Here is a 21,967-nt window from a genome sequence, read left to right as displayed (position 1 = left end):
ATCTTTCTAAATTTATTTTGTATTGATGGAGATCAGTGCCACAGGATTAAAGAATACCTGTCAGGAAGCAGGGTGTAAGAAAGGTATGAGTGGGGTAGGTTATGAAGGACTTTGAAATGTCAAACAAAGAACTTTGTATTTATCCCTGGAGGCAATAAGAAGACACTGGAGTTCTTTGATTAGGGGTGGGAGTGAAACAATCTGACTTGCCCTTTAGGAAAATCACTTTAATGGCTGAATGGAAGATCAATTGGGGTGGAGAAATACTTGAACCAGGTAGATACACTATGCAATAATCAAGGCCTGAAGTGAGGAGGGCCTATACTAGAATGGTGGCAATGTCAGAGGAGAAAAGGAGATGCCTCAAAAGATGAGATCAGCAGGCATTGGTAACAGTGTAGATATGGTGGGGAAGGAGAAGTAAGAGATAATAAGTATTCTAGAATGACTTCTAGGTTGTGAGCCTGAAAGACTGTGAGGGTGGTGTTGCCTTCTACAATTATAAGGAAAGTGGGAGGTGGGAAGGGTTTAGTGGCAATGATAATGAGGTATACAAAAGAGTAACAAGAATAATGAATAACAATGTTGGAAAACAGCAGGCTATTGAGACCTAAAGGTGTTCACATCCCCCATGAAAAAAGACATCAGTAAAACTCTTAAAATACACCAGATTAAAAAAGAAGAAGAAGAAGAAGAAGAAGAAAGAAGAAGAAGAAGAAGAAGAAGAAGAAGAAGAAGAAGAAGAAGAAGAAGAAGAAGAAGAAGAAGAAGAAAATCACCTATAAACTCCTCTACTTGGTCTAGGAATTCACAAAAAGACTGCCAGGATGAGGAACAAGCCAGGGTAGGCAGAAAGTGGAGAAGAGTAAGAAGTAGGCTAGACTCACCTACAAAGAAATGGTGGAGCTTTATAAAAGCCATATAAAGGTGAAGAAAGGAACCAGAAAGAGCCCCAGCAGTGGTGCAGCATGAAAGTCCTTGGCAGTGGAAGAAAGACCCTGAACAAATACTAGTATAGGGACAGCCCTACAGCAACAGGAAAAAGAGGCCTTTGTTGCAGTGTCACTGGAACGCAGCTGCAACACAAGGAAGCTGGGAGAAGCACCTAACAACTCTCCCCAACCTCATTTAGCATCCAGGCATTTTTGATATGAACCACAGCAATAAGCAAGTGATATCTGTAGAAGGTAGGGCTTACTCCAAGGAAGAACACTCAGAATAAAGTAGGGCTTACCCATACCATCCATGGTCATAGACACCCTGAAATCTATCTGTAGAGCCCTTGGAAGTCTACAGACTCAAAAGAAACACTTCTTTCCTAGAGTTGTAGAGGTATTAAAATTACTTGACTCAAGGAATGACATGCTTAGATCATTTAGCACAGTGACCTACCCAAAGTACGTGCTTAGATATTTTTTATTGTCATATCAATTTAGCAGCTTGGTGAAGCATGAATTAGAAACAAGAGAGATATTTGAAGTTGAGAAACCAAGAACCAATCACACAATAGCAATTTACTGAATGCCTAAAGGGTGACAGGTACCATACTAAGTGCTTGGGACACAAGACAAAAGCTGAAGATTTTATCTTTCCCAATTGCCTATATTTCTTGTTTGATTAGGGAGTTTATATGCTAATGCCTAATGCAATATTTTAGGGAAGAGGTGATGAATACCAGAACTAGGGTGGTGACTATATGGTTAGAGAGATGTGGAGTACAGACTTTATTTTTTGCTCTCTCCTTCTCTCCTCTATTGTATAACTTCTATGCAAGTTTCAGAAAAGTCTTAAGTTCCTTCTTATGTTTTCTTTGTGAGGGGAAGTGAATAAGCATTTATATATTACCCATATGTGCCAGACGTGATGCTAAGTACTTTTTTTTCCTTTTTTTCCTATTTGATACTCAGAACAACTCTGGGAAGTAGGTGCTATTATTAGCTCCATTTAACAGTTGAGAAAACTGAGACAAGGTTAAGTGACTTACCCAGGGTCAATCAGTTAGTGTTTGAGGCTCAGTTTGGCACTAACTTCTTGACTCCATATGCATTAATATATCCACTGTCCCAACAGAGATATCTAAATATTGCTATTTATTCTGATATGCAAATCTGGTTATATCATTTAAAGAGATACATAAATGAAAGAATTCACATCAGATATACCTGTTTATTAATGAAGTAAATATATTTGTCCCTCCTTCCAGGAAAACACTAAAAGATACCTGCATAGTGTAAACAGCTAATTCAAATGCAGGAAGGAGTAGAAAATATTTGTGAAATTTTTTTTTTAATAATTTCAATAATCCAGATAGAGAACATGTATGTACTCATCTGCCAATGAACAGGATAGAATTTTTTAAAAATAAATTTTATAAATTAATACAAAAGACTTAGTAGTTCCTTGGCTTTAATGATCATTCAAAGGGCTCGCATCAGGAAAAAGGAAAATTTGGAAATTTTCTTCTTAGAGAAAATTCCTAAAAAAAAATATAGTAATATTGTCATTGGGAATTTACTAGAGTACTCCCATCATTAATATCAATAATGGTATTTTTGAGCTAAGAAAAGCAATTTTCCATTTCAAAAGCTATTATAATTTAGCTTAAGATATGACTGAAAGACAATAACAAATAATAATAAGCCAGAGAAAGTCCTGCTTTTGTTGAAAAACCTTTTCAGTTCTACTTCTGCAATGTATCTATTCTAAGTTCTACTTGATAAGTCCTTAGAAGCTTAATCAAATACGTGATTTAAAATCACATTATTTCCAGATATAGGTCCAATAATGTGCATTAAATTACCCAATAGGTAACTGAATTGGAATAATTACATAGATGAAGGAAGGAAGGAAGGAAGGAAGGAGGAAGGAAGGAAGGAAGGAAGAAGGAAGGAAGGAAGGAAGAGAGAGAGAGAGAAAGAAAGAAAGAAAGAAAGAAAAAAGAAAAAAGAAGAAAGAAAGAAAGAAAGAAAGAAAGAAAGAAAGAAAGAAAGAAAGAAAGAAAGAAAGAAAGAAAGAAGGAAAGAGGGAAGAAGAAGAAAGAGAGAAACTTAGATGAGTTAGAAACCACCAACTACAATCCTTCCATTAAGATGGAGGACCATCAGCCCTTAACATCTGTACTTCCTCTAAAACCTAAAGACCTCTGGGAATTTTATCACACCTGCTGATGCATCAGAAGGAAGCCTGAGTCTTACCATCCAACCAGACTTGACAATCTTAAGACTTCTGAGCCTGTTCTTTTGCACTGCTGCTAAATATACATTGTCACTTTAATTATAGTGTAAACTCTTTGAGAATAGGGCTTGTCTTCTTTTTTATGTGTGTATACCAAGGACTTTGCACATTTGTTGGCATGTAATAATGCTTAATAAATACTTTTTCATTCTGTATTACTTTAAGATACATGAAATTTTTATTTTTATGGTTGATTTTTAAAGGTCTTTATAGAATTTGGTGGCACAAAAGTAAAATGCAACTCCATTAAATTTCTTCTCGGATGCCTTTTTCCTTTTCTGTAGTTCATTTTATTTTCTTCAAAATCTTCTGCCTCTTCTGCAGTAGAGAGTAAGGTCTCATATATGGAGCCTTATTTTTAAAATTTTCTTTAACTTCATTTCACTTGATGCCTAAAAGTTTAATCTCTAAATGGACATTTTAGATTCTGTCTATGTGAATCACTTAAATTTGCTTTTCAAATGATTGTATCAATTCTTAACTCCAACACCAATTCATTGTTGTGTTTTCTTTTCATAATCCCTACATCATTAGCCATTCCCATCATTTGACATATTTCTAATTTCCTGTGAAGTAAAATCTCAGTTGTGTTTTCATTTGTATTTATCTTATATATTTGTGATTTGTAATATTCGTTCATACAGTAGCCACTAGTTCATAATTCTTTTGAAAAGTGTTTTCAAATGCTTTGATGATTCATCTACTGTGAAATATCCTTTGGTTCTACATATTTATATTTGGGGTGTGTGTGTATAAACATATGTATGTGTGTATACATACATACATACATACATATGGTGTGTATGTATGGGGAGTTCTCTTCCTATCCCAGTTGTATTAATCTTATTTGTAAAAATTACTTAATATCAATAATTCAAATTTTTGATCAAATAGATGATTGCACTCACATTTCCAATATATGTCATTTGGGTAGTAGTTTGATTTCTCTTGATTTTCAGAATATAGTATTCCATTTCCTTGCTGTTTCTAGCATGTACAGAAAAACCTTATGTTATTCAAAATTATTTTTGCTTTTATAGGATGTTTCTACTGACAGCTTGTATACTATGTCATCTGCCATTGAAATTGTTAAATTTAACCACATTGTGCCTTATTGTTGGATGAATAGTTTTTGCTATTTTTTTCCCTAAAGGAATGCTGTGGATTTATTTAATGCACATTATTTCTTGAATTATGGTGTTAATCTTATTTGATCTGGCATGTCTCTTCATTTTATTTATTTATTTATTTAATTTTTTTTTTTTCCACTTCCACAAGTTTTTGAGTTCCAAATTTCTCACCCCTCCCCCCAACCCAAGATGGCATGCATTCTGAATACCCCTTCCCCTGGTCTGCCTTCTCTTCTATCTCTCCCCCCTCCCTTCTCTTATCCCCTTCCCCTTCTATTTTCCAGTAGAGCAGGATAGACTTCTGTACCCCATTTCCTGTATTTCTTATTTCCCAGTTGCATGTGAAAACATTTTTTTTTAAAAACATGTGTTTTTAAAACTTTGAGTTCCAAATTTTCTCCCTTCCTCCCTCCCCACCTACTCTCATTGAAAAGGCAAGCAACTCAATATAGGTTGTACATGTGCAGTTATGCAAAACACTTCCACAGTAGACATGTTGTGAAAAACTAACTCTATTTCCCTTAATCCTATCCTGCCCTCCCATTTATTCTATTCTTTCTTTTGACCCTGTCCCTCCTCAGAAGTATTTACTTCTGATTACCCCTTTTCCCAATCTGCCCTCCTCTCTATCACCCCCTGCTCTCTTGTCCCCTTCTCCCCTATTTTCCTGTAGGGTAAGACAGATTTCCATACCCAATTGAATGTGTATGTTATTTCTCCTTAAGCCAAATCCTATGAGAATAAGATTCCCTCATTCCCTCTCACCTTCCCCTGTTTCCCCTCCACTGTAAGAGACTTTTCTTTTCTGTTTTTTTTTGTGAGATAATTTACCCCATTCTACCTCTCCCTTTCTTCTCCGAGTATCATCCTTTCTCATCCCTTAATTTTATTCTTCAGATATGACCCCTTAATCTTCAACTCACCCTGTGCCCTCTATCTATCTATCTTATATACATACATACAATTTTTTTCCTTCAACTACCCTAATACTGACAAAGTTCTCATGAGTTACAAATATCATCTTTCCATGCAGGAATGTAAACAGTTCAATCTTAATAAGTCTCTTATGATTTCTCTTTCCTGTTTACCTCTTCATGTTCCACTGGAGTCCTGTATTTGAAAGTCAAATTTTCTGTTTAGCTCTGGTCTTTTCATCAGGAATGCTTGAAAGTCCTCTATTTCACTGAATGACCATTTTTTCCCCTGAAGGATTATACTCAGTTTTGCTGGGTAGGTGATTCTTGGTTGTAATCCTATCTCCTTTGCCCTCTGGAATATTATATTCCATGCCCTGTGGTCCTTTAATGTAGAAGCTGCTAAATCTTGTGTTATCCTGATTGTGTTTCCACAGTACTTGAATTGTTTTTCTGGCAGCTTGTAATATTTTCTCCTTGACCTGGGAACTCTGGAATTTGGCTACAATATTCCTAGGAGTTTTCCTTTGGGGATCTCTTTCAGGAGGAGATCTGTGGATTCTTTCAATTTCTATTTTGCCCTCTGGTTCTACTATATCAGGGCAGTTTTCCTTGATAATTTCTTGAAAGATGATGTCTAGGCTCTTTTTTTGATCATGGCTTTCAGATAGTCCAATAATTTTTAAATTCTCTCTCCTGGATCTATTTTCCAGGTCAGTTGTTTTTCCAATGAGATATTTCACATTGTTTTCTAATTTTCCATTCTTTTGGATTTGTTTTACAGTGTCTTGATTTCTCATAAAGTCACTGTCTTCCAATTGCTCTATTCTAATTTTTAAGGCAGTATTTTCTTCAGTAATCTTTTGGACTTCCTTTTTCATTTGGCCAATTTTTCTTTTTAGGTCATTCTTCTCCTCATTGGCTTTTTGGACCTCTTTTGCCATTTGGGTTAGGCTGTTTTTTAAGGTGTTATTTTCTTCAGTATTTTTTTGGGTCTCCTTTAGCAAGCTGTTGACTTGTTTTTCATGATTTTCTTGCATCACTCTCATTTCTCTTCCCAGTTTTTCCTCTACTTCCCTTACTTGCTTCTCAAAATCCCTTTTGAGCTCTTCCAAGGCCTGGGACTGATTCATATTTTTTTGGAGGCTTTGGATGTAGGAGCTTTGACTTTGTTGTCTTCTTGGTTGTATATTTTGATCTTTTTTTTCACCAAAGTAAGATAATATAGTCTGACTCTTTTTTCGCTGCTTGCTCATGATCCCAGCTAATTACTTGAGTTTTAAACTCTTTGTTAAGGTCTGCTTCCAATGTGGAGAGTGTACTGTCCCAAGCTTCAGGGGTTTGTGTAGCTGTTTTCAGAGATACTTGTAGGGACCTGTAAATTTTCAGTTCTTCCAAGGTGGTATGATAAGGGGTGAGGTGTTTACTCCTTTCCTGGCCTGTGACCACAAGAATTCCTTTCTGTCCCATAACTGTGAGGAGGGGTTTCTCTCCACAGCCACTACAAGCTCCACCATGCCAGCGCTCCTCCTCACCCCAGCACTGCCACCCAGAACTGTGACCCAGATCCACACATGGGCAAAGCAAGAGATTCCTGCCTCAGCACTGGCAAAGAGATCCCTGCAATCCCTCTCTGATCAGCCACTGGATTCCCCCTCAGTCTGTGGGCTGGAAGCTCAGGAAGCAGCTGCCCCCCCCCAGGGCCACGCTCTTGGGGAATGGAGTTGAAACCCTGCCTTCCTCTCTGACCACCGACAGAAACAGACTTTTCCCACTGACCTTCTAAGTTGTCTTTGGCATTCATGGATTGAGGAGTCTGGAACCTCCACAGCTGCCCGCGATTCAGTCCTCTGAGGCCTGCTCCAGGTTTGCTGCGGCCTGCCGGCCCACGCCGCGCTGCGCTGCGCTCCCAGCCCGGCGCGATACACCTTTCTGATCAATCATCCAGGTTGTCTTGGGCTGGAAATTTGTTTCACTCTGTATTTTTGTGGGTTCTGCTGCTTCAGAATTTGTTTAGAGCCATTTTTATGAGTATTTGGAGGGGTTTGGGGGAGAGCTCAAGCAAGTCACTGCTTTCACTCCACCATCTTGGCTCTGTCCCCCCTGGCATGTCTTTTCAACCTTTCTTCAATTAAATGGCTTGACTTTCTGCTTTTCTCCTTAAAGATTTTCATGTACAACTAATTAACATTTTCTGTTATATCTAGCAGAAATTATACACTACAGTTTTACTTATTTTTCTATTGTGTCAATTGGATTTTCTGTTTCTGCACTGAAAACTATAAATTCTGAAATATATTCCTTTCCATTTCCTACTTTTATGAAGTTCATGTCTCTGTCATAGCATTCTGTAATTTCTTATTGTCCACTGCTCTTTTGGGATTCCATACCATCAGAAATTGATTCACTTTGTTTTCTTGTTATTTTTTTGTGTGGGGAGCTGATGTACATGAGTACTGTAATTTCTGAGGAAACATTTTCTTCCCACTAAAACCAAACAAAACAGAAAACAAACAAATTAACAAAAAACCTCTGAGGCCAAGGAAACAGCTTTGGAGTTTAATCAGTAAAAGACCCAGAGGCTATACTTTATTCTCCTCTTAACTGGCAACAATATCTTGCTATCAACATCTGTTCATTTTGAAGGGTTGATAGAGAGTAGGGAGGATATTCTAGGTAGAGTCTGATGCAACCTGGGTATTCTTTTACCAAGGGATCTCCACAGTGCCTCCTTGAGCCTCTTCAACCACCACTATCATTACCACAGGCAGAAGCAGTATCTGCCAGTTTTTGTAGGTTAGGGATGGGGGAATGCTGAAAGATCTTAGCAGTCTTTGCATTGGATAGTCAATCACAATATGGGCCCACATGTTAGTGTATCCCTGTCTGGAGCAAGGAAACTGGTGGGAGAGGAGTACAGTGTGAGTGTTTTAAGGTTTCATTCTCCAGTATTAATTGAAAATATCTTACTTTGTCAAGATTCTTTTGTCTTTGTTGTTGTATTTTCTTTATACCCTGTGCATGTTTTTTCTTTTGAGCAGCAGAGGAAAGATTGAGAATTGGTGGAGACCGGTGAAAGTTTCTAATTTGGAATTTTTATGTTCCATGAAATTGGGCATGCTTTTCTTTTTTAAAATGACTTCATTTATTTATTTATTTGTAGCATTCTTAGAAAAAGAAAACTAAGTTCCAAATTCTCTCCCTCTAGCTCCTCCCTAACCCAATGAGAAAGGAAGTAGTATGATAATAATTATACACATGAAATCATACAAAATTTACTTTCATATTAGCCAAGAGAAATAAAGTGAAAAAAATTATACTTTAATTTTCTCTCAGACATGACAAGTTCTCTCTCAATTCTCTTTTTTTTTGTACCACAAAAAGAGCTGATATAAATATTTTTATACATATAGGTCCTTTTCCTTTTTTCTTTTATCTCTTTGGGATACTGACCTACTAGTGGTGTCAGTGGGTCAACGGGTATACACAGTTTTATAGCCATTTGAACATATTTCCAAATTTTTCCCCAAAATGCTTGGACCAGTTTACAATCTGCCACAATACAGTAATGTACTTACTTTCCCTCATTCTCTCCAGCATTTATAATTTCTGAGAAGTGTGAGATGGTACCTCAGGGTTGTTTTAATTTTCATTTCTCTGATCAATATTGATTTAGAGCATTTTTATATTGCTATTGAGAACTTTGACTTCTTCTTCTGAAAACTGCCTGTTCATATCCGTTTGTCATATATCAATTGAAAACATTTTTTAATAAATTTGACTTGCTTTCCTATATTGAGAAATGAGGCCTTTATCAGAGGAACTTGCAGAAAAAAAATGATATTATTTAATTGTTTATGGTAACTTTGATTCAAATGTAGTTTCCCTGCTTATTTCTTTTAATAAGGTGTTTTTATTTTTTACTATTGCTTGGTCTAAGATCATAATCACTACCCCTCCATTTTTACCTCGGTTGAGCGAAATTGTAGATACTACTCTCGTCCCTTATTTTAACTCAGTGTGTGTCTCTATATTTCAAGTGTGTTCCTTGTCAACAACATATAATTAGACTGTAGTTTCTAATCCATTATACTCTCTGCTTCTATTTTATAGGTGAGTTCATCCCCTTCACATTTACAGTTATGATTATTAGTATGTATTTCACTTCATCCTATTTTCTTCTATTTATTTCTCTCTTTTTATCTTGTCCCTCCTCAAAACTCTGAATACCTCCTTGTTAATGTCCATTCCCTTTTTTTACCTACCCATTTTCTTATCCCTTTCCTCCCCCATTTCCCTGATGGGTAAAATATATCTTCCTTCATTGAACCAATTGAAATGAAAGTGAAAATTAAGTGGTGACCATCCAACCCATTTTTCCTCCACTATAAAAGCTCTTCCTTTTGTGCCTCTTTTACGTGAGAAAATTTTTTTTTCTCCATTCTTCCTTTCCCTTTGCTCTTCTTCCAGTGCATCCCACCTTCTAACTCATTCATCTTTTTTAGATTATCCCAATGTAACTAACTTATACCTTTACCATCTCTACATGTAGACTTCTAATTTTTTAAAAAGTAATGATAAAGTTCTTAAGAGTTTTATGTATCTTCTCCCCATGTAGGAGAGTAAAGAGTTATACCTTATTAAGTCCCTTAAGATTTCTCTTCCATGTTTAACTTTCTGTTTTTCTTTTGAGTTATATTCACATCAATTTCCTATTCAGATCTGGTCTTTTCATCAGGAATGCTTGAAGGTTTTCTTTCATTACCGTTCATTTTTTCCCCCTGAAGAATTATACTCAGTTTTGCTGGGTAGATTATTCTCGGTTGTAATCCTAGCTCCTTTGCCTTCAAGAACATCATATACCAAGCCCTCCACAAATTTAACAAGAAAGCTGCTAAATCTTTTGTGATTCTTTCTGTGGTTCCACAATGTTTGCATGGTTGTTTCTGGCAATTTGCAATATGTTTTCCTTGAACTTCAAAACTCTAAATTTGGGCTTAATATTCCTGGGAGTTTATATTTTGAAATCTCTTTAGGGAGGTAATCAGTAGATTCTTTTCATTTCTATTTTACCCTCTGGTTCTAAGGTGTTGGGGCAGATTTCTTCTACAATTTCTTGAAATATTATATCTGGCCTCTTATTTTGATCGTGGCTTTCATGAGGTCCAATAACTTTAACTTATCTCCCCTTGATTTATTTTCCTGGTCAATTTTTATGAGGTATTTCACATTTTCTTTTCTATTTTTCCCGTTCTTTTGACTTTGTTTTATTGTTTTTTGATGTCTCATGGAATCATTAGGTTTCATGTTTGCAATTCTAATTTTTAAAGGAATTATTTTCTTCAGTTTGCCTTTTTACCTCTTTTTAAATTTGGCCAATTCTGCTTTTTAAGAAGTTCTTTTCTTCAGTGAATCTTTGTGCCTTTTTTTACCATTAGGCCAATCCTATTCTTAAGGTGTTATATTCAGTATTTTTGTGACTCCTTTACTAAGTTTTTAAAATATTTTATCAAAATTTCCTTTCATCATTTTCATTTCTCTCCCAGATTTTCCTGTACCACTCTCATCTCTTTTAACTCTTCCAGAAATTTTGTTGGGCTTCAACCAAATTTGTATTTTTCTTTGAGACTTTATCTCTATCTGTTTTCATATTATTTTCTTCTGAATTTGTGTCTGATTTTCCCTGCCACCATAGTAGATTTTTATAATCAGGTTCTTTTGTTGTTGTTATTGTTTGTTCATTTTCCTTCCTGTTTCTTGACTTTGAGCTTTCTATTAAAATTGTACCATTCCAAGCTTTAGGAATTATTGAATTATTGTTTTCAGAGCTAGTTCTGAAGGTCTGCAGGTTTTTAGGGCTTCCAAGGTAATGTGGCCTGGGGAGAGGTGTGATCACTGCTCTACTTGTCTGTGCTCTGGTTTTTATCCAGAAAGGGATCCTGACCTCCCCCAACTGCAATTGTTAATTCTCCTCTCAGCCCTGGAATTATGCGTAGGTATCCTGGTGTGCTGCAATGACAAGAGCTAGTTAGTGTTTCTGTCTGCCATGGAATTGCCACACAAAATTATAAATGGGCAATGGAGTTGCCAAATAGTGCTGAGTCCTACACCCATTGTTAGCTCAAGGTCTTCTGTAATATATTTCTGAGTAATTCTTCAATCCCCTTAACATCTCTAAGCTGATAGCTCCCAAAGTTGCTGCTATTGCTGTTTTTGCAGTCACCTTGAAGGCCGACTGCTGGTGTTGCCACCTGTACTCCAGGCTGGCCCCCTCTCTGGTGTCACAGACCTCTCCTACCAACCTCCTAAGTTGTCTTGGGCTGAAAAATTCTCATACTGACTCTTTGTTGACTATGTCTATCTATAAATTGATTTGACATGTTATTTTAAAGTTGTTTGTAGTGGAATGTTGGGAAAGTTTGGCTCTATTCCACCAACTTGGCTTTGCCCTGATCATACTTTTTCACTGAAAGCCCAACAACATTTTTTTTGGTAAATAGCAGCTCTTATACACAGATATCTGACTGCTAGTCCAGAGTGACAATAAACAAAACCTTCCTAACCTTTTATTCTCAAGAAGCAATTAGTCTATTCATTTCAAACTTTTTTAAATATGATTTTCAACTCTAGAAGGAAGTTATTTATCCCAAGAAAAATGAATCCAGAGACAAATGAATTGCAGCTACCTACCTAGTGCCTTCAAGATCAAATCTATCTTTTGAACATTTCTTGGTCACCAGAATTTGGATATCTACATAGGACACCCCAGTCTAGCTTCAGATATGAATTTCTTGATGTCCCCACAATATTTTATCTCTCATGGCTAGACTATACTTATTATACCTGATCAATCTTCACCTTAGAGGCTAATCTAACAATTTACCTTTGTTTTTGGTGTTGAGACTTATCAATTTCTTAGTTCTAACATCCTTTTTTTTTTTAATAATGCAGCTGAGTGAGTCAGGGAAGGCAAAAATTAAGCTTAAAGGGTATGGCCATTATTTTCCCATTTCCAGATCATATTCCTGATTTTCCTTATATGTGTATAGCCAGCAAAGCCTAAAGTCTTTTCTCACTTTTAACTTTTTTACATTTGGAATGTAGAACCTTTGAGGAAGCAATACATGGTCTGTATATTTTTTTTTGACTTGAGGAATAGAAAGGTAATGAGTGCTCATTAATAATATTAATTTATATATATATATATATATATAATGTGTATGTGTATCCATGTATATATGTGTGTGTATATCTATGTGTATCCATATCCATATATGTATGTGTATATGTGTATGTGTGTGTGTGTGTGTGTGTGTGTGTGTGTGTGTGTGTGTGTAATATTGATGATCAGTGAAAAGACTTCCTGCTTCAACGAATGACCAGAAATGGAGAAATAGAAGGAAATTACAAAATAACTTTAGGATAAAGATTGGCAATATTCTGACTGCACACATTAAGGGACACTGAAATAATTACATTATGAAGGAATTATTATTAACCAATTTTTTTGGTTTGTTTTTGTTTGGTTCTTTTTAGGCAATTGGGGTTAAGTGACTTGCCCAGGGTCATACAGCTAGTCAGCATCTAGTGTTTGGTCTGAGGCCGGATTTGAACTTAGGTCCCCCTGACTTCAGGGCTGGTGCTCTATCTACTGCATCACCTAGCTGCCCCCTAACCAATTTTTACATTAAGACAAAGGGTAAGCAAATAACATTTTAAGTTAACTTGATGGGTAGGCAAAGGAATGGATAAAATGACCATTTTAAATCCTACGCTTAACCTCGGGTGTCGTGATCTGACATAATTGAGTAAAGAGGAAGCTAGATGGAAAAGAGAGGATAAAGTGCTGGAAATGGAATTAAGAAACCTTAGTTTAATTCCTAACTCAAACATTCCCTAGCTATGTGATCTTGGGCAGACTATTTAACCTTTCTTAGTTAGTTTCCTTATTTGCAATATAGGCATAATAATATTTCCTACTTCACAAGGTTGTGAGGATAAAATGAGATGACATAAATAAAGCAGTTTTGTAAACTTTAAAGAGCTATGTAAATGTTATCTATTATTATTAAGGAAGTCAAATAACTTTTGAAAAGTTTATTGCCTTGCTTTTTCATGTAACCACAAAGAAGTAAACAAGTGATTTGGATGAAAGAACAGGTGGCTTCTGTAATAAACACTTGATTTTCTGACTCCCCGTTTCTCTGGTTTCCCTATTCTTTTAAGCTATCTTATTCACTTTAAATTCTTTCTTCATTCTGTCTGTTTCTCAATAATCATTCTACTTTCTCAGTAACTTATGAATAGATGAATCTTTTCTAGGATGGTGTCTACAATTCTGTTAAGAGTAGAATGTGCTACACAGAAAAAGAAAATTAAACCAAAAAAAGAAAAAAAAGTATCTGTACTGAAACAAGCAGAGAAGATATCCTATGTCCACTTTGATTTCCCACTTTGAATATTTTTAGCCTGATAACTTATAACACTGGCTGATAAAGAAACTATGCTGAAAGTTATATGTTGCAAAGAATCCTAGTCTTAGTTTCAAACATTTTCGCTTTGCAACTACTAAATATGTTCTTTAATATTGGATTAAAAATACTGACAAAGAAAAATGAGGGGAGTTTTAAAAGCCATTATAATTTGGTTTTCATCTTTATTCTATTACTGCATTTCAGTAAATGGATCTGAATATATCATCTTTTATAACTGTTTTTTCCTTTTGTAATGTAGAGACTACATAATAGATTTTGTTATGGAGTACCCTCCAGAGAATGGTAATTTCATTTGAGTTTTCTCTGTTATCATTAGAAAAAATATCCTAGCTGTGTGAAGGATTCATGTTAATCTGTTGGTAACCAAATAACTATTTATTTGGCTGTTAATGTTTTTTTTTTCTTTCTACATTTTTTTTTTTAGGAATATATGCTTATGGAACATGATGTCAAACCAATTCAATACCATCATTCAAAAGTGGGCTACCACCTCCTGGGCAGAGTTCAATGACTATAAAGCACATTAACATAAGACAATGATATTTACAAGATTGATTGTAGCCTGAAAATCTTATGACCTCTTTGGAATTCCAGTAGTGAGTTTTTGCTTGAAGAATAATTCAATTCTTGTGCTATTGATAAAACATATACATAGTTTATTTGCTATATCAATGCAAGGAAGATTGAGGGTACTGGGTGAAATGGAATAGTAAGAGATGAAGTACTACTACAAATATATGCGCTTCCTCACTTTATGGGTGCATCAAAGAAAAGTAAATTTTGTTTCCTTGTAGATCAGCAATAAGAGAGGAAAATACAGGCAAAGAAACATATATTATCAGCACAATAATTCCAGTATAACATAGAGATAAAGAAAATCTCTAGAAGTAGCCTTCCTGTTATTGGCTATAAATATAATAATAATAATAATAATATGGTATGCCAATAATTTGGAGATCAGTGAAAGGCTTTAAAAATAATGTCTTAAGAAACACTGGTAAATATGATATGTGTATTTGCTACATGTAATTTTTTTTAAATGTCATTCTTTTTGCATTTGATTTGTTTTGTTTGGGTCCAGAACTCTTTTTATTTTTTCTCTCATGAATTCACAGGGAGGAAACTTCCTCTCCCAATACGTACACTGTAGACATGTAACTAAAATTTTTAGAGAATTGCCTGGGGGTATGAGATGGGAATTTTCTAGGGACATATACTCAATACTATCAGAGATGAAATTTGGGTGTAGGTCTTTGTGATTCTAAATCCATTCCTCTGTGCCATAGTGCCATTCTGCACCTAGAAATTCCTGTTAGAAGAATGTGTTTCAAGATTTTAGCTGAATCTTTATTACGTATATACAATAAAAATTATATATATATGCATATATATATGAATGTGTATATATATACATATACACATTTTGAGTAAAAGGGGCTTATGGCTAACTGCTGGGGCAAAGTGTTCTCAACCATTTTTGTGTAGTGAAATCATTTCACAATCTGGTGAAGCCTATGGTCCTCTTTACAGTAAAAGATTTTAAGCGTAAAAGAAAATATATAGGATTCTTTTCTTTTTAAGTTCCTAGACACTAGATTTAGAAACAATGTACTAGGATGAGTTTTCAGGGATCATGTGGCCATTATTACTCTCCCTAGCTTTTCTAGAAAAATGTGAATCGTGTAGCAGACTACTAAAATTTCATTACTTTTATGTCCTTCTGTCTGTGTGCATGTATATATGCATGTAAGTGTATCAGAGTTGTGCTTCAGATTAAATGATAGCCTCAGCAAGACTACTCCCATGAGCTTCATTGTAACTAGAGGAAACATCATAGTATTCTCATCAGGCTTCAATCAATGCCTGTGGCCTCTGCTCAATTTAAAGAGCAACCTGGGAAAAGAGAGGAGTTTCCTAAATGCCATAGCCCAGATTACTACTCTTTCTTTTTATCGAGAAAGAAAGATATGGAGGCTAATTTTTTGACCTCCGAAACTGGCAGCTCCCCCACTTTGGTATTTTCAATATTCCATTTAGAAAAAAATTATAATGATTAGACAAAAATGATATCTGCCCTTTTTTAAAGAGAAAGTTAGGGACCTTGTTTTCCACTCTCTCTTTTCCCCATAGAAGCAGAAATTTCATTTTTGCCTCTATATCTCCAGTACTTTTTACAATATCCAGCACCCATCACTTGCTTAATAAATGGTTCCTAATTGCTTGGTTGTAGGAATTAACAGTCATTGAAAGGGATAGTGGATAATAGCTGAGGTCCTAAGAATTTCTCATATTTCTCACCCAAACTGATCTCAACTCTGTCCTTCAGAAACTCAGAGACATTTTATTTCTTCCTAATCTTACTTTCTATCAGTTGCTCTGATTACTTTCTACTCCACTGAACAACCTGTTCCCCCACCTGGTCCTGTTACAATTTTTGACTTTCTTTTGTGTGTTGTCTTCCCCCATCAGATTGTAAGGTACAAGATGAAAGGGAGTTTCTTTTTGTTATTTGTAGTTCCAGCACTTAGTACAGTGCCTGGTAACCCATAGGCACTTTTTTTTTACCTGGAAGTTTTTATTGAATTGAAATGAATCTCCTGAAGAATTTCCCATTTCCCTACTTGATGTTGTCAGGAAATTCCTGAATTCCTTTTGGTACTATTCATTTGCCTCCAACTCTACCTCCTTAATTCTAGAGCACCCCCAATTAATACCCTTGATTTGGATTTGTTCCTATACCCTAATCTATTCCTATCCCTCATTAATTCAATTTCTATCACATTAAATTCTCTCTCCACAGTCAGTCCCTTAAAATATTAACAAAATGTCCCCCAATTCTCTACCTTCATTTACTTTTCTTCAGTTCACAGTCAGTTTAGCAAGTAAGGATCTTTCTGTCCCTATTCTTGAAGCAGAATAACAATAGGTGGTTGGATGTCAGAGAACACAGCTGTAGGCATGAATTCAGTAAAACCTGAGTAGAAATTCCCTATGTGACCCTAGACAAGTCACTTAACTCCTTAGGGTTAATTTGTTCATTTAGGAAAAAAAAGTAGAGATAATGGCACTTGCCTCAGAGAGTTGAGAAAATCAAATAAGGTAATATATACAAAGTGCTTTGAAAACATTAAAATGCTATACAAACATAAACTATTATTAGCTACTATTTTCCTTTCTTAATAACCTCAAAGTTTTGCAATTTTTCCCTATGCAAATAATGTTGCTTACTGAAAAGAATCTAGGTAGATTTTTATAGTTGTCATCATAGTTGTCACACATCATAGGCCCAAATACTTGTTTTACTAGAATCATTACAAGTTGAGAATAAATATAGATATATTTTCATGTCTCAGACCCTAGAAACTTTGAAAGAGGTAAAAATTGTCAACCTATGTAGTTTGATCTAAGAAATACAAACAGAATTAGGTTGTATCTGTGTTTATTTCTCTCAAAGCAGGCAACATGCATGTCTCCACGCATGGGAGCCAGTTTGGAACTAAGTTCACTTTGGGTTTAGGATGCACAATTTATATACCCTTCCAACAAGGGCTGATGTTGCTCCCTCACCCCTTAAAGAGAGAAAATATCTCTATCCCACACAACTTTCAGCCATATCAGACCCCTCCCAGCCTTGGACTATCTAGACAGAAGAATCTATCTCCACCCCAGCATGAATAGAACACAGTGGAGTTCATTAGCTTAGACTAAATTACTTGCAACCTTGGGTGGGGGTGACCAGGATAAGGAGAATCAATGTAATCTCATCATCAGTAATGTCCTTATGAAGAAAAACCGAACTTAAAGTGAGGATTTTGGAAAAAGTGGACTGGGGGAAACTCTGAATCTCCAAGATACTGGGTATTAATAATCATGTTTTCACAAAAGGGAAAGCATAAGAGATGAAAACTTAAATTTATGTCAATTAATTGATCAATAAACATTAATTGAGGGCATACTGTGAGTATGGCATCATGCTAAACACTAGGGATTAAAAAATAGGCAAAAACAGTTCCTGACCTCAGGGAACCTAAATGGTCTAATGGGCTTTGTCATCCATTCATTAATTATAAATGCAAGGAAGAGAAAAATAAAGGGCAAAGTAGATTTAGAAGAAAATATGATTGTTATAAGTTTATTATCTTAAAAATTCCCCCAGAGAGTTGCATCACAATCTTAAAACTCATTGTGATACATGCCACACATGCACACACGCAGTATGTGTATATATATATGTATATATGTATATACATACATATATATATACATATACACATTTTTTTCCTAAACCAGAACCAGTTCCACAACAAAATCAGCTTATATTTAAAAAGCACTATGTTTTTATAATGTGATTAACAAATAATATCTCATTTTCTTCTCATAATAACTTTGGGAGATAGATGCTGTTATTGTCCTAGTTTTACTGACGAGGAAACTGAGCCAGACAGAAATTAAATGACTTGCCCATGGTAGCACAGCTAGAAAATTTTTTATACTAGATTTGAACTGAGGTCTTCCAAACTCATACCCAGCACCCTCTCCATTGTGTCACCTAGCTTCAAAGCTATAAAAATCTTTCATTTTTCATACATTAAAAAAAATTATCCCAAAGAGCATATTTTACAAAATCATATACTCGAACCATGATATTAATGACATAAGAGAAGTTACTGTACTTTCCTTCAATAAAAGAGTTATAATCACTATCTGGAATCACTATTCAATCTTTATTAAAAATGAGTTAAGGTCTTCCCCTCCTTATTGTTAGTCCTGAGCTCCCAACAAGATATTTTCTATGGTGACAAAGTTGGAAGTTGTCAGAAAAGATTTTTCAATTTTTTTCAGCCGTCAAGTCCTTCAGTAACTTAATCAATATTTATTGAGCACCTGCTATATAATAGGCACTTTGCTAAACAATAAGGGTGCAAAAAAAAAGTAAAAGACTGACTTTGCTTTCAAAGATCTCAATCTAATATGGTAAATTACGTGCAAAAAACAAAGCAAAACTGTTCCATTGTTTGAGGTAGATTAATCTATTATTGCATTTAATAATTCTCCTTATAACCAAATTTTATCCAAGACTGGGGCATTTTGCTTGCTGCTGAAGGACACATTTCTCCAGATTGATGGAGAAAATGCTGAGTAATTATTGCTGAGTACTTAGGTAAGGGGTGGAATTGATGTGAGCCCTTCTTTAGGCAAGAAAGACTTTGAAAGCAGTGGTTGTTTAGACAAACCAGATCCCTAATATGTCCCTGTTTCCCAAGTTGCCTCCCTAGAGAATTTAGAAAGAAAATTTTTCTCTTGGTTGAGGTTTTGGTCTCTCTATTAGTTGAGCTAAGATATTATATCACTTCTTAAAGAGCTTGAGCAATCATATATTTTCTACTGTATTCTATTTTGTATATTTTTAATGTCATTTCTTTTTTGTTTGTTTGTTTTGCTAAGATATGTTGGTATTCACTATTCAATATTTGTGATATTCCTTTTTATAACCAGAATTTTAGAGGAAGATTTAAGCTGATCAGTGTAAGTTAAAAGCTAATGACCTGGGATATAGTTTTCATATTGAACCAAATGCAAAATCCCTAGACCACCAGTATTTAAATGGGGTCAGATAAATAATTTTAGTTTAGCACCCCTCTTTCATGGAGTACAAGGACTAATTATGAATTCAAAGCTCTTATGCTGCTCCCCTTAAAAAGGAAACCCTAGTTTCCCTTAAAGAGGAATGTGACAGAATCTGGAAATGCCTATTTTTTCCCTATAGCAACTCACATTTAGACAAACTGTGTTAACATCTGTATCTTGGATGGAACCATACATATTTTATATTTTGGGGAAAATCGTGTTTCTTAGGTTTAAGTGTAATTCTCAAATAATGTGTTCTAGAAAAAAAAATCATGTAATGGTAATTGTATTAAAGCTATTTTGTAGATATTGAGAATAGAAACACAAAATAATAAATCATAGAACTAGAAGGTTCTTGAAGGCCACTGACTTCCACCCCTTCATTTAGCACATGAAGAAACTGAGACAAAAAGAAGCTGTAATTTTCTCAGTGTCACACAACTAGTAAGTCTAAGCTGGGACTTGCAACCAGGTCTTCTTAATTCCAAGTCCAGTGCTCAGTCTTTTCAGTCTATTTGAAAATAAATAAAAGAAAAAAATATTGTTGTTGCCTTTGAAATTAAAATTAAATACGCAACATTAGCTGAATCTTGTACAAATGTTCAAAGTTCATTTTTTCCCCTTAGAGCAAATATTATGTTATCTGATAGGTGTATCTATTTCCAAGAGGTGAATTGGACATGGAATTCTTTATACTCATTTCATTTTTCAACCTTATTTTTTTTCCTTTTACTTCCTTACTACCATTATGTGTGTGTGTATTTGTGTGTGTGTGTGTGTGTGTGTGTGTGTGTGTAGTTAATTTACTTCTCAACTAGGTTTTTGAAATCAAAGTTGGTCACTTTTTATCAATATTACAAAGTATTTGCTCTTGGAACCATAATCATTTCAAAACTACTCCTTTCTTTTCTTAATGTAAGGATATATGTGTGTGGGAGGGGATTAGGAGCTATGTTGTAACACTACATATTATTTGTTGTATCTGACATTGCATTTTAGGAAAGAGCAATCCTTATGGGTACTATAAAAGAGAAAAGCTGGACAGATTGAATATGGCTACCACAACTACCCATAAAATAAGTCAATATAAGTAGACAGCTGGGGAAAAGGTAAAGAAGAGTTAAATCAAACAGCTCTAGAGCCACTTTGGAGATACGGTGTTGAAATTTTGAGAAATGTGATTAATTCACACACTATCATCTACTGTTTATAAATGAGGATGGTGATTCCCAGAGGGGCTATATTGAGTCTATTTGGCACATTAAAACACATAGCATAAAGGCATATACATATTAGATTCTGTAACATTAAGATATAAAATACATTGAGTAGGAAGATAATTAGTTCTTTCTTACTGTTATGAAAAGCAAATCTTGCATAGGTTAAGCAAGAAAGTACACAAATGCATCTAAAATCTATGGAACTTCCTAGAAATAAATAACTGTCATGGAAATTTTTCATGAGAACCCACACATTTCCTTAACTGTATTGTTTCAGTGGAAAGTCAAAAGGATTTCCAGCTGTTCAAAAGGAAAGGTAAGTTTCCATATTTTAGACTATAGATTTCTTTGATTCTTAGCCATCAAAAAGAGATTAACAATGCCATTAGGGGAAAAAATACATGGTCAACTTCCCCTTCTGCTTGAATTCAATTTAACTATAATAACACTTGTGTCTAATTAAGACAGACTACAGACATTGCCCTGAACAAATTTCAGTCATATGTATATTTTGACTAAGGAAATACATCCTGAGTTTTGCCCCAAATCAAATTGGCTTAAACTTTGAACATTTCCAAACCCATGACAAAGAGATCTCCCAAAGGAACTAGAGGTCACATCTGGAAGAGTATCTTATCATGTGGTTTAATTTCTGTTTTGCCTTGAAGTTTTCTCCTCTGAAGAGTCTGGGCATAAAATGATTACAGGAGAGCAGAAAATGCAGTGTCACCTGAAAAAGTATGTTGATGTAGTAAGAGTGACTAGTATTCTCTTTTTTATTTTCTATAAAAAAAATGACATTCCATGCTACCTCTTTTTTGTTGCCTTGGTAGATACCTATGAGATACTTATAGATGTCCACTTCCAACATGTTGTAAATCATATGACTGGAGCCATTGAGGGTACAGTTAAAATAAATAATAGATAGGGCTTTTGTGTTTGTTTTTGTTGTTCATGAGAATAGATCTCAAAATCCGAGACAGCTTTAGAAAGAAAAAAAAGTAGGTCATTTGGTGGAGGAGAGTGAAAGGGAGAAAAAAGTGGTCTCTCTCCTCAGATTCCAGAAGATATATATTATCTAGGATTCTTTTTTAAAATTACTATTGTATTTTTTAAAAAAATTCCCCAATTACATGTCAAAACAACTTTAACATTAATTTTTAAAACTTTGAGTCCCAAATTATTTCTCTTCATCCCTCTCCACCCCACCTCATTGAGAAGGCAAGCAATTCTATATAGGTTATACATGTGTAGTCATGCAAAACACTTCCATGATAGTCATGTTGTGAAAGACTAACTATATTTTCCTCCATCCTATCCCACTCCTCATATTTATTCTATTCTCT

This window comes from Phascolarctos cinereus, unplaced genomic scaffold, assembly GCF_003287225.1.
Source record: "Phascolarctos cinereus isolate Bilbo 61053 unplaced genomic scaffold, phaCin_HiC Scaffold_9;HRSCAF=440, whole genome shotgun sequence".
Classification (NCBI taxonomy): domain Eukaryota; kingdom Metazoa; phylum Chordata; class Mammalia; order Diprotodontia; family Phascolarctidae; genus Phascolarctos; species Phascolarctos cinereus.
The sequence above is the reverse complement of the archived record's forward strand: the minus strand, read 5'-3'. Positions refer to the sequence as shown.